The sequence below is a fragment of the Portunus trituberculatus genome, chromosome 27 (genome assembly GCF_017591435.1).
Source record: "Portunus trituberculatus isolate SZX2019 chromosome 27, ASM1759143v1, whole genome shotgun sequence".
Classification (NCBI taxonomy): Eukaryota; Metazoa; Arthropoda; class Malacostraca; order Decapoda; family Portunidae; genus Portunus; species Portunus trituberculatus.
In genome coordinates, this window is record NC_059281.1 from 12,842,402 (window position 1) to 12,843,406 (window position 1,005).

Below are 1,005 nucleotides of genomic sequence, written 5' to 3' on the forward strand. Positions count from 1 at the left end.
AGGAAGGAAGGAAGAAGAAAGAGAAGAAGAAAGAAAGAAAGAAAGAAAGAAAGAAAGACAGCAAGACAGACAAACGGACAGAATGAAAGAAAAAAGGAAAGAAAGAAGATAGACAAACAGAGACAGAGAGAAAGACAGAAAGACAGACAGACAGAATGAAAGAAAGAATGAAATAAAGAAAGAAAGAAAAAGACACAGACAAACAGAAAGAAAGAAAAGGAAAGAAAGCCAGAAAGAAAGAAAGAAAGACAATCACTAAAAAACAAGACAGCACAATAACACAACAATCTACACTAACCTACAACAACACAGCTCTTTTTTAATCGAAGAAATAAAAACAAGACTTTAATATTTCATCAGCAAAATTAAAGCAACATTTTTTCTTACGCTTCTATAAAAAAAAAAAATATCACATATCACTAACCAATGAAAAATGACAACTAAAATTTTCAAACCGAGAATAAAAACTGCTTTCATTTTTTTCCCACACATAATAAAGAGAATTAATTAAAGTATTTTCCAAACCTATAAAGAGACTTACCACCACCATCATTCCCTCCATTCCTCCGCCGTGGTGCAGTGGAACCATGCGTGCTTTGGGGTCCGAGGGGTCTCCAAGCGCATGGGTTCGAATCCTGTCCACGGTCCGAGTGTAGGTAGGGCTTTCTCACTCAAGACAACGGTTTTCTAGTAGGTGGTATGAATAAAAAAAAATATAAAAGAATCATTCCTCCCTTTATCTAAATTTCCCTTATCATTCCTTTGTTCCTTTATGATCTACGCAATATTGTAACGAGTATTCTCAAACACTTGTCTGCTTCACCTTCACTATTTCAAAAGGCTCTGTTTACATCTACACCAGTTTGAGTTTATTGGAGGAAATCATCACCACCATCATCCCTCAAATCATTCCTCTCTTCCTTCCAATTTCCCTTATCATTCCTTCATTTCTTTATCATCGATGCAATATTAGAGAAAGGAAAAGTTAGAATAGATTGCAGGAAA